At 37.6% G+C, this 13,043-nt stretch overlaps 1 long non-coding RNA gene across 2 annotated transcripts in view; it reads left to right on the top strand.

Annotated features, from left to right (window-relative positions):
* Positions 1–13,043, top strand: part of LOC148969385 (uncharacterized) — a 109,337-nt gene that overhangs the window by 63,591 nt on the left and 32,703 nt on the right. The window lies entirely within an intron of this gene.

Below are 13,043 nucleotides of genomic sequence, written 5' to 3'. Positions count from 1 at the left end.
CTTTCACACACTTCATGAACATTGAGCAGTGTACATCAGTCCGTCACAGACATTAGACCATTACGAGCATTAGTGCTCTTCTGAATATGCGGCAATGAAACATTTATTTGAACATGTTTATCTGACCATGTTTTACATAACCATAACAAATCCCACATATATCCAAATTTATGTACAACACTGTTCAGACACAAAATGTTTGGCTAAGTAAATATTTAAAAAGACTCAATAGAGATGCAAAAGAGAACCAGTAGTGAAGTATAAAAATCTATCAAGAAAGTGTTTACAAATAGGCAGACGGCATAAAAAATGTATGCACGATGGCAAAAACTCTCTTTCTGTACGCATCCCATGAAGAACCTTGGAAATATGCCTTTATACTTCATTTAGATTTTACATTGGAAAAATTAACATTTGTTTTTGCACTTTAATATTATTACAAAGGCTTACATTTCCAGATTACGTAAGAGGTCTTTAGTGGCAAACTACTTTTTAATCTAATATGGTAGCATGTATGTGAGTGCGAACAGAAAGAGTCGAGAGGGAGAGAGAAATTACACATGGAAACGTCCTCTGGATTGCAGGTTAAATTATATTTAAAGAGGACTCTGAAGGACCTGAAATTTTAGTCGTTAAAGGTGCAGTGTGTATTTTTTAGCGCCATCTTGTGGTTCGGTTGCGAGTTGCACTAAGGGCTCAGCCCACTGTTCACCCCGCCCTTTCAAAGAAGCTACGGTGGCTAAAACGGGACAAACATATCGTCGTCTGAGACAGTGAAGAGTTCAGATGCAAAAGCCTCTAAATGCCATTTGAAATTTTCTTCTTTAATGATGATTTTTTATCAAACTTGTATATTTAAGTTCAGTAATTTCACTTAAATAACAATTAATAGGTAATTATCATTGCCATTTAAGTGAAATGACTGAACTTAAATATACAAGCTTGATAAAAATGATCATTCTAGAAGAAAATTTCAAATGGCACTTAGAGACTTTTGCATCTGAACTCTTCAGTTAGAGTAAGCCAAGAGTGTGTAACATTGCCACTGTTTCTGTACCACAGTCCATAAACCACATCATGGATAAAGTTTGCAAAGCCATAGTCAGGTAAAGATCAAGGGTCTTATATAATATAATAATAGTAATCAGCTGATTGTCTCACAAACGTAAGCAGCACATTTCTCCCATAATACATAGCTAACCCATAATACAGCGAGGGAGAAGAACCACATGAAACTATGCAACTATATATTTTTTCTAACAGGGTATTAAAAGTTTAGCTGGCTAAACATGAGCTGTTACTGTGGCTGAGCTGGCCTTGTTTAAACTTGACATGTCCGCATGAGCCCATGCGGGCAGCAAAAATGACATGATTGTAACAGCGCTTGCCTCCGCATCCCCTAAACACCATTTACTACACACAAGAGGCTTTTTCTCTGATTTTGAAAACTCTTCGATCGTGATTGACGGGTTGGTGATTCCTATAACATACTGTTTTACGGTCAATGACGAGAGTACTAATCAGCTGTCTCACGAACGTATCCAACACATTTATCCCCACATAGCAAAGCCATTACACAGCGAGGGAGAAGAACTAAGTTACATGAAACAGTCTTATCGTAACTGTTAAAACCTGAAAACCAAAGAAGGAAAACATCTGTATTTTTACTTTAAGACAACAATATCACTAAATTTTACTATTAAATATGGTACTACCTTAAATGAGTCCTTTTTTGTTGTGACATTCCCTTCTCTGCCTTCTCTTAGTAACCTTTTTATCATAAAAAATCAACAGTTGATTCACTAAATGATAAGCTATTTCTTCACGAAAGCGGTTTATTCAGTGCAGTGAAGCCTCTAGACACCAATTAAAGAAAAAAAACTGGTCTCTGGTGTCCTTCGCTGTACTAGCTACTATGAGCTGTTACGCTTTTTTTTGGCTAAAGGTAGCAGGCTTGCCTTTAGTGGCTTTGGCTGGTAGATTAGTAACAACATGGCGAATGTAGTACATCCGAATTTTAGTCATACCACCCATATTCAGAGCATACTTTTCTAACGGTTGCAAAGAAAATTTAAATTCAGATGTACTACCTACTCATAAATTACAAGATTTCAGATGCAGCATATGACTACTTACTTGAACAAACTTCTGATTTAAAATGATAATATATCGCTTTATTTTCCTTTCTTCGTAACCCATACCTCACTCTTAGCGTGACTTTTGTTTTGTTTAAACTTTTTCTTCTGTTTCACCTCTACAGGGACACAAGTACACTTCAAATATCCAAGTCCTCTGTTTCCCTCACTGCTCTGCTTTCTTTCATTCTCTCAGACACAGAGGACACAAGCACATACCCAGACAAACATAAAGTCTGACAGAACAGACCAGTTAAGGTGGGGGCATCATTTAGTATTTATAAAACGTGTCTGTCGGAGATGTTTGTGTGTGTCCGTGCGAGTGCACATCTGAGCAAAACCGCTGCCTTTAAATGCACCTCAGTGAGGGTAAGTGATCTTTTGTTAGCAAGACATCGGCCCTCAAAATGGGATCAACAAATGGGCTTCATTGGTGTGTAATGGACCTCATGACTTCCCAGCTGGGCCAATTCTGGCAGAAGGATAACAGACTCAAATCACCATCTGGACAGGGACCAAGAGAGCCTGATTGACCTTAGGAAGCCTCTTGCAATTGTTTTTCCTTCTTGTCTTCCTCATGACATTTAGTTTTATATTGTTTCAAGACGTGAAGTAGGAAATGAGTGATTCTCGAGTATGCAATCTCAAAATTATGCTTTTATGTTAGAGGACAAGAAGGAGAAAAATGGAAAACGATCGAGTTGAGACTTCAGGCATTTGGCATAACACTTGAATAGTTTAATTGACTTGCGTTTGATAATGTCTGCTCAACAGCTACATTAGAGATGCACAAATTTGTCACTATTGATTGCAACAAATTGCAACTGTGACTACTTTATCAGTGGCCTTGGTTCTGGAAGTTTTGGTTCTTCTAAGATTAAAAAAAAATATTATATAATAAAATGTATATTATTATTATTATTATTATTATTATTATTATAAATTTGTATATTACATACATATAATGTACAGCTCTTGGAAAACACACATATTATAAATATTGATGAACACATATAAAGCCGGGGCCACGAGAATCATCACCACCTTTCCCTGAATGCCCTCTGAATGTTTAGAGATTCATTAGTAATGTAAGTCTGACTCATTTCTGCAAATTTGTTCTTTCAGACAATTAGTTTTGATGAACCAGTAGCAAAAAAAACCCGATTCAGTGGTTCTTTTGCATTATTGTTCTGTGGTCCCTGACTCCTGTTGTAGCATATTAGATACTCTAACACATTCTCATAATGCCATTTTAATGCACAAATTGTGGTTTATTACCGTTTTTCTGATTAACTTGTTTTAATTGTAATTTTATGTGTCTCAGGTCAGTTTTGAGCCCACTCTAATGGAGATTAGTGTTCATGCCACATAATATCCTCTGTAACATTCAGTGCTTTGCCTCCACATTGAATTTGACTGTGATAAATATTATAAATATTTATAGATAAAGATCTTACAAATGTTGCCTGTATTATAGTTTTAATGGCTGAACCCTGCAGCACAAACTTCAAAATACATGTATTGTGTCTTAAGCATATCAAGAGAATACAGTTTATTAATCAATTGTGCATTTTTAACAGCAGCCACAATTTATTCATAATAGCCTCAAGCAATGTAGAATAACATATCTTCACATTCTCTATAAGTTCAGCTTAATTTCAGTTACCAAAACCAAGTTTTTCGTTTTTCAGTTTCATGAGCGAATCGTTCAGACAGCCACTGATTTGACCACTGATAATTTGTCAAAAAATCCTGTACATTAAATCGTTTGTTAAATATTGGAGATTATTCCAAAAAACACATTTGGTGAACTGTGGTCACACCCAAAAAAACCCCCCAAAAAAACAAAAAAAACATAACAAACATAAAAGTAGCTACAACTTTGCAACAGTTAGTCCGATTGACTTGACTTGAAATTGTAGTGTCTTTGTCTTAGGTGCCATGATTGTCTATGCCTACATTGATGAATCTCAAAAATAAAAACCATGTCCAATCAATTACTCTAACTGTTAAAAGACTTTAAATCCATTTATTTCCTATGGTAAAATTCCTGTAATTGGTCATTTCCATCTATGATTGAGACTGTAAAAAGCTTGCTAAATAAAATATAATATCTTTTTACCCATATGCTTAAAGCCCTTAAACCGCTTGAACCCCTGAAATTGCTGCTTGCTGCTATATACAAGATTTTTACACTTGCACTTTAAGTGCGAGGAAAACTAACTCCGAACTGACATTATTGTGCTGATGCAGCTAATCCGTGCTAAATTATCTCAAATTTGAGAAACACAAAACTGTGTACTAAGTGCTTATTTATAATTCTACACTTTTGTATCACGCTGTCAAACTTGTGCATGACAGAGAAGATTTAGATGACAGAACACGTGTAAAAAAAAAAAAGCACAGGTAACAGCGTCCTGTGTCCTTCAATTTGGCAATCGCTTGCTCGCTCGCTCGCTCGCTTGCTCTGTCATTAACCTGACAGGAGATTACTCTGAGCTGCCAGAGTCTTCCTGGGGCATTAGACTATGTTGAAGGTGAATAGGACCATCATCCTCACCGTCGTAGCCTCCGTATGACCTCCAATCATGGCCCTTCTCAGAAAAACGCACTTTAAAGGAACTCTTTTGTTCATATTCCAAGGTCTTTGCGTCATGTAATGGCACGTAATGGCACTTTCTCTTTGTGAAGAGTGGGAGAAAGAGGGAAGTGAGGGAGAAAGTGGCACTGAGATATGGGTGTCCATTGCTGTATGTCATGAGGGCGTGACAGGGCGATCGAGGCACTCGGCATCTCGGAGACGTTTTTATCGAGCTGTTTTAACAAATAGCTTGTGAGAAACAGGAACAGTCAGTGAGGATACTAACTAACAAAAATGAATTTTGGCAGATGTGACATGAAGGTGCCATATATGTACCACGCATACTTCACCTTGGAGTTGTAAGCGCAGTACAAATGGTCATCTTTTAGTATATCAAAAGTATCATAGTATTGCAGTCTGACTCCATTACCTTCACCATAGCACCTTAGTACTTTTTTTCTTAGCAGAATAAGGCTCAAAATGGGGCTTATTCGTTTAGCAAATAATCTTTTGATGAGAAAAAGACTTGTATATACCTATAGAATTTTCTAAATGAATATCATAGATCATATTGTGAACAATTCATCCATGTATGTTTATTTTTTTTGTTCTTGATTTTTTTTTTTTTTACCTTTTAGCCTAATGTTTATAGGTGCACTGTACTTAGGATTCAGGCCAAATTCCCAGGTCAGATCTCTCTTCTCGCACAGCTCGCCAAATACACATATTCTATAGTAAATCTGATTATATGAAAGTGTAAACTCATGAAATTGTGATAATTACAACATGTCGCGAATGCGCTTTACAATGGCTGCCGTGGAATTGATAGATAAAGCTTTACAAATGATCCAAACGCAGCAATTTATTAAGGGTAATCCATCAAAATCCAAATGTCAGGCAAGGGTCAAAACCAGAGGGAAGATAATCAAACAGGGTAATCCTGGAAACCAGGCAGAAGGTCAGGACCATAACACTGGAGTCAATCGAGAGCTTTCAGAAATGCAGTGTGACATTAACAAGACTTTGCAAAGAAACACAGGGCTTAAATAGGCAGGGTTAGTATAGGTCTCTGTATACCAATATAATCAACTATCTTATGTAACTAACCTTACAACTGTTACTTGCACTGATATAGCAAGATATTTTCTACTTACTGTGTAAATGCATTTATATATTTCATATTCTTCCACCTCTTAATCTTCAGCAGAAGAGAGAATTAAATTGTGCCGTCTCTCGCGAGAAGTGAATCGCGATTTCTTTGTTTGAAGGCATTTGATTGGCTGTTCACATCTGATGTGCACACTCCATGGCATGAACTCAGGATCAAAGCCTGATCCTTTATTTTAGTTATAAATTGTTTTCTTTTTGGTTTGTGTGTGTCTGTATTATTGTATATTAGCTTACATGTACACTTAGTTTTTCTATATCTCTTCGTTTCTGACTTATGCCCGTTTACACGAAGGGAAAGCGCAGATATTTCCCTGCGGATTGGCTTCTCGTTTACGCGAAACCCCCATTTTTATCACAGAAAACGATTATTTCTAAAAACTCCGGCCAAAGTGGAGATTTCTGAAAACGCCAGTTATGTGTTGTCGTGTGAACTGGGAGAAACGGCGTTTTAGGTTCTCTCTTGTCGATTCTGATTGGCTTGCATGGCTTTATCCTTCTCCCTACACTGCCACCAATAGGTTTGGCATAGTTATGATGGCGCTCGACGGCGTATTTATGCGGGCGTGTGAACAAAGTTATTTTTGAAAACGGAGAGGGGGGAAATATTCGTTTTGCTAAATACCCGGCTTTGTGTAAACGTGACCTTATACAGTTAACTCCGCATTAAACCTGATTTATGTTTTTGGTCTTCCAAAGTCCCCCTCCCCATCACACTGTCCTTCCTTACAAGCTTTGAGTGCAATTACTCAAGCCTAGTCAAAGGAACAACAATAGAATTCCAAGGTCATCGGCAACGAGTTGAGCTGACAGTTGGCTGGCCGCACAGATACAGTAATTTACTCTGTCCTTCAGGACATCTGCCTTTCAGGAACCTGCCACACCACCAGAAACAACTACTCTGTCATTACAAGCAGCTTCTTCAGAAGAACCCAGCTGAGTTCAGAAGTGTGCACTACTTACTATTTTATTACGGTGCAGATGGCATGCTGTGGTTTTGCATGTGCATTTATGGGTGATGTGACTTCCAGGCATGTTGGTGCGCACAAGTTGATTTAAGGTGGCTGGAGGAAGTGAGGTTTATTAATTCAGGCTGTGGTTTCACACTTTTTATACAGTCAGTATATCTCAGTACTGTATATACACACATACAAAAAATGCACGCACACAGAGGGCCCAGGAGGTGTTTGGACTAGCACTGTAAAAATGTTAATGCATCGTTTTATAATACAGTGGTTTTCAATCCTGGTCCTGGGGATCCACCGTTCTGGAGTGCGTTTCCCGAAAGCATCGTTAGCCAACTATGGTCGCAAGTTGGTCGCAATTTCCATTGAACTCTATTGGAAAACGACGGAACTTGCGAACATAGTTGGCTAACGATGCTTTCGGGAAACGCACCCCTGCTCATTTTGTCTGCTTCCTTTTTACACACCTGATTTAGATACTCTTCAGAACTCTTTAGTGAGATCCATAAACTTACTTGAGTCACTGCGTCTGAAATCGTTTGATTTCATAGATGGATACTAAATAGATGTAACCTGTATGTTCACTTCAGTTTTGGTTTCGTTTTCACTGTGTTCCATTCCTGTTTTGCCTGCCTTCCTAGTTAGTTTTCCTGGTTTTTAATCAGTTCCCTATACACATTCCATTTTTTCCTCACTCTTCCCATGGATTTAAGCTCTGCATCCTACAATCTCTTGCATTCTGTGTGGATTTACGTAATGAAGGATATGTCTGTTTTTTACAGCGCTCCACCCACAGTGAAATCTCATTGGTTTAAAATCATGCTCTTCATAAAACATCAAAATATCTTCTGAATGTTATGGCAATAGCATGCTCAGCGAGCAGACACATTTCTTGTTAGTGGAAACTCATCAGTTTGGGCCTAGTCAGGACACAGTCTTGCACAGAAGCTAAAGAGAAGTGTTGTTGTTGTAAACTCAAGCTATTTTTAAAAGCAAAAATTATAAATGGTCCCTCTAGTGGGATTTGAACCCACAACTTACCAGAACCACCAGCCACAGCATTGTTTTTATTTTTATTTTTAATAGCTACTGTAGTAAAGCACTTCCTCGCGATCTGCTAAAATGTTCTCCAACGCTCTCAGTAAGAACCAAAAGTAGCTCTGCGTGCTGTGTCCTCGCCTTTATATCATTAAATGTGCCTCTGTCATTAGGGTGAAGAAACATGAATGCAAAATTACTTCTCGGAAAGAAATGAATTGGTGTAGAAGCTGAGGAGGAAGCTTTTATCATGTCGTGCAAGATTCAGATCAACATTTGACGGCGACGGTGCTGAAACCCTGGGCAGTTTGTGTGTGTGTATGTGTGTGTGTATACACTGGAGTGTTTTGCTTATTCATGCATGCATATGACATTTCATGAGAAGCCGTTTTACATCAGTGCCTGTCTGTGGCCAAAGAGATTTTCCTGTCTGCGGGTTGGCGATTTGATATCACATTTTCGCAAGCCCAATAACGTCCTTTGTGATTTTGGAAAGAGGTCATAAAATGTGACATCTAAAGTTTGAGGAAAAGAGCTAACGGATGTCATGATGCGTCCCTGTCATTTATGACACTCCCTCCTGTGCTGTGTGGGACAGAGTGTGTCTGTTTGTGTTTGTTTAACCCTGTACTGCATAATCGCCCTGAGGCAACATAAAAAAAAAAAACATTTTGTAAGCAGTTGTTTACTAGATGTTTTAATCCGAAGTGACACTCATTACATGAACTGTCTTTCTGTAGCGACCTGGGGTTTAATGTCATGCACACAAATGTAATGGTGACTGTTAATGACTGGCTCCTTTGTTCAGCCTTGCTCCTGATGATATGCAAAGACGTGTGCTAGATAATATGTACAGACAGACAGACAGACAGACAGACAGACAGACAGACAGACAGACAGACAGACATACATACAGATAGATAGATAGATAGATAGATAGATAGATAGATAGATAGATAGATAGATAGATAGATAGATAGATAGATAGATAGATAGATAGATAGATAGATAGATAGATAGATAGATAGATAGATAGATAGATAGATAGATAGATAGATAGATAGATAGATAGATAGATAGATACAACTTTCTTAGTTTGAATCTAACTTGTGTGTCAGTTTGTATTGAGCAAACTGAAAGATATTAGAGCCAGACCGATATATCGGCAGGCCGATATTATCTGCCGATATTAGGCATTTTCCAAACTATCGGTATCGGCAGTTATAATGGCCGATAAATTAATATTTCAAAAATAAAATAAAAACAGAGTGTTGGAGTTGTATAGTTTGTCCACCAGAGGGCACTCTACACCTTCCCTGTTGGCAACGTTCGTCGAGTTGGTCACGAGACATACATTGATTGAATAACAATTAAAAGAACATCCCCATCAGTTCTCTTAACTCAAATAAGCATGACAAAATTTGTGACTATCATGTCCAGTTTTGCTGCTGTTAAATAAGCCGAGAGTGAAGCGGAATTAGCTAGTAATAGTTACGTTACGTTGTAGTTGACTGACTGTCCTTTTAACTTTTGACAATGTGACTGAAGTATTTCTTTATTAGCACATGACAGTTATATCAATGAGACGTATCATCTCTCCTTGGCCTGTTATATTGAAAATGTATGTTTTACAATTTGTAGTATGACGTTATCCATTGCTAAATTATGGCTCATCAGAGACTAGCTAACCACAAAGCTAGCTAATGCCACTATCATCAGTCTGTTCTGTTGTGACAATAAAAGAAACAAGTTTCTTTTTAAAATGCATTATCATATTATTTTAGTTAAAACTCATAAATAACTACAAATAACTAACGTTTGGAAAATCTGCTAGTTTTTTTGCACGTTTCTGAAATAAATAAATAAATAAATAAATAAATAAATATCGTCCGATATATCGGAATATCGGATTTTAAAACTAACAAATATTTGTATCCGTATCGGCCTTCAAAATCATTTATCGGTTGGGCTCTAAAAGATATATAGAATTTCTTCTACTGTACACCAAAACAAATTGTAGGCCTATATACACTCTCTGAAATGGATACATCACAGAAGAGAACACTAATCACTCTATTTGTGACTTAAAACCAGAGGTGGACAGTAACAAAGTACAATTACTTGAGTACTTAAGTACACTTTTTGAGTATCTGTACTTGAGTATTATTTTGTCTGGAAACCTTTTACTTTAACTTCACTGAATTTGAAAGACAAATATCGTACTTTTTACTCCACTACAGTTCTGTCAAGGTCCTTGAGTAGAAAGTAGTAACGATAGGCAGGGAATGATTTTGGCTACAAGGGGTTGGATTTTGGTTGGAAATGAAACTCGGGTTGACGTCAGAACCCGACTGATGTTGGGAATATTTTCACTACTAGATAAGAGCTAAATCATCTATTACTGTAATAATAACTAAACTAACAAATACCAAAAACGCAAATCATTCGCAGATCATCCGTGACCAAACATAAGTTTTTCTTATTTAATACTTACAGCTATTCATACTAAATGGCCTGTAGACTACACACAATACTGCATTTACAGCTATATGCAAAGATTAGGCTGTCTAGATCATTTCAAGCAGGAGAAAGATATTTGTATTTGATGTGTGTGATGGCAGTGGATTATCTGTGTGACGGTTTTGATGGGCTGGTAAAGGTCTCGTCTCAGGCTGACTTTAAGTCTCAGTTCATCCATGAACTGTTGTGGCTGCATGGTTTTGACGAACAAGCATGCAGACATGAATCTCTAAAGGCATTTGACAGGTGCATAGAGTTTTCTGGCTTTGTAAAAACTCAAACTAAAGGGGTAGTGAAAATGGTATTGATGGATAAATGAGGAAGGAAAATATTTGTATTTGTGTCAAATAAATTTAACTATGGCTTTACAATTTTTATACTTTACAATTTTTCATTCAACAATGCTTTAATTAAACAATACAGTAGCCTAATGGTAATTTTAATGTGTGCTATAAAAGTAACACAATACATTGTAAACATGTTGCATACAAAAAAAAATTTATGTGTATTTAACCCCCTCCATAAATCATCTTTTTTTAATATTAGATTTTTTTTTAATTGACAGCACGCAGAGAGCATTCAGAGGGCAAAACCAAGGGCTGAGGGCTTTTCTCAGAGATACAATATGATTGAGCTCAGACAGATGGCAATAACTCATCCGATCGGTGATTGCTCTCCCACAAACCCATGCATTTTATTAGTTTGCATTTATATGCAAAGTGTTTCTTTAAGCAAGCATATGTGTGCATGTTCAAAATGTTTACCAGTCTCTTGGGCCTTTAAGTGTGTTGCATAAATGTTTTGAAATGATGTTTTGTGTATGATTGTGTCTGCGTCAACTCCATGGCGTAGCTATGCCGTCACTCAGGCTGATTTAAGGCTTGTTTGAGATGCGCCTTGCCTCGCCTGAAATGTAGTCGAGAGTAGGCGGCTGCAGTGAGGGGAGGAGTGAAAAAAGCGCAGGCAAGCCAGACAGATCTCTCTTCTTGCAGTGGATCATACACCTGTAAGACCAAAGGCGGATATTCACACGAGATTCACGCCCGTCCTCGGTGTTGCTAATAAACTGGATGTAATTTAAGTTTTGTTGCTTGTACAGTATATGAAAATAAATATAATGAACAAGACACCCAAATTACTTATTTAATTCCATTTTAAATAGGCCTGCGTGTTAATCAATATTTTTTTCTTTAAAGTTTCTTTAAAGACGTTTTTATGTTTTTTTTTCATGTAAAAAAAAAATACATCACATAGATCGCACTGTCAGAGAGTTTGGGAATATCCACACATAATTTATACACACAAAACATGATATCAGAGTTTTAAAATCATACATTATAAAGGAGAACAATACATCACGGTTGTTTAAACCAATGAGCATTAAGCTGTGTCGTCAGCAAGTCGTTACAGCGGTGGTGAGCGCGACTGCAGAATCCGACACGTGCGCATTTTTTGACACACTTCAGCGGACTGCAACCGTACACGTTTCTAACCGGCATGCATCTCGTGCTGACCACCGGTGATCGGTTTTGTGCAGATTTTGCTCATCTCAAACAAGCCTTTAAACTTCTGTGTCGGATCTACGCCGAAGCCTCTATGCTATAGAATAGACGTTGGTTTTCATTTATACTTCTGTGTCTTTGTCCGCATTGATGCGCAATTACACATACAGAGGGAGCATGTGAAAGCCAGGGAGCGGTTCTGGCAGACCAATCACAGCGCTTGCGGCACGCGTAGAATTGACACGTCGTTACATTTTTGGAGAGGTGCACGTCAGGGTTCTGCGTCAGGTTGCGTTGGACCGAAATAAAATAATATTTTTATTTTAGAATACAACATCACAATTGAAGACTACTTTGCTCCCTGTTTTTGTGGCCATGGACTCATTTTTTAGATGTTATTTGCCAAGTCTCATACAGAATAACATAGAATAACATTATAACTTTCAACACACTCAAATGCAGTTTAGTGTGATCGTGTAGACCAAGTGAAACAGCGCTGCGTTACCTCACAAGCTTCGTTCGTCCAATACATTAACCTGTGTGAGTAATTTAGCACTTGCTGGTAGTTTGGTAGAATAAAACGTCCTTGTTCCTATATATCCGCGGGACTCACGTCTGACGTGTATATGAATATCTGAATATCGTGAATATCTGTCTCTCATTAGCAATCGAACCCTGCTTCATACCACAGTCATGATAAAAACATCAAAGTTATTCATAAGCATTATTAGATCCATAAATTTGATGTCATCAACCTATGCCTTTGTTATTGTAAGAGGTTAGCAATCCCTAGCAGAGAAAAAAAATTACATATTGTATCTTTAAATTGAGCCCTTCTATAGAACCCCACTGAACCTGTGTAGGTAACTTACTTTCCAAAAGAGTAGCTTTACTGTGAGTTAACTACTTTAAATTATGAGTTGCTTGCAAAATATCCTGAAATTGTCAATGACATTCGCTTTCTTCACTAATTCTATATTCCAAAGGCTTGTCTACTCGCATTGAATCTCTTCTACGGTTTTCAAACTGACTCTCTCCCTGAAACCCCTCCGGATAATGCATTCAGCAAATTGATGACAAGATCGCTCTCAACTTGGCCAAGTGTTTATGTTATCAACCATTTCAGTCCTCCATC

Source organism: Pimephales promelas, chromosome 23 (assembly GCF_988280905.1).
Source record: "Pimephales promelas chromosome 23, fPimPro1.hap1.1, whole genome shotgun sequence".
In the NCBI taxonomy this organism is placed as follows: Eukaryota; Metazoa; Chordata; class Actinopteri; order Cypriniformes; family Leuciscidae; genus Pimephales; species Pimephales promelas.
The sequence above is the reverse complement of the archived record's forward strand: the minus strand, read 5'-3'. Positions and strand labels throughout refer to the sequence as shown.